This window comes from Triticum dicoccoides, unplaced genomic scaffold (genome assembly GCF_002162155.2).
Source record: "Triticum dicoccoides isolate Atlit2015 ecotype Zavitan unplaced genomic scaffold, WEW_v2.0 scaffold26862, whole genome shotgun sequence".
Classification (NCBI taxonomy): Eukaryota; Viridiplantae; Streptophyta; class Magnoliopsida; order Poales; family Poaceae; genus Triticum; species Triticum dicoccoides.
Window position 1 is genome coordinate 27,711 of NW_021258770.1, and position 289 is coordinate 27,999.

At 48.8% G+C, this 289-nt stretch overlaps 1 non-coding gene across 1 annotated transcript; it reads right to left on the reverse strand.

The window, feature by feature from the left end:
* LOC119345688 lies at window positions 1–119 on the reverse strand. The gene has a single exon (XR_005167140.1). It is a non-coding gene; the product is annotated as a 5S ribosomal RNA (ribosomal RNA).
* Between the last annotated feature and the right edge of the window lie 170 nt (window positions 120–289).

Here is a 289-nt window from a genome sequence, read left to right on the forward strand (position 1 = left end):
GAAATGCAACACGAGGACTTCCCAGGAGGTCACCCATCCTAGTACTACTCTTGCCCAGGCATGCTTAACTTCGGAGTTCTGATGCGATCCGGTGCTTTAGTGCTAGTATGATCGCATCCAACATGTTACCCCCGTCTTCGTCCCTTATGCTTGCCCCTCCCAGCTTCAGTACAAAGACGATTGTACTTTGGTGTGCCCGCCGCTACACGCGTGAATAATGACCAACGAGCTAAAACTTACCACAAACATGCAAAATAATAAAACGTGGTAAATATATGTCGCGGCCGTG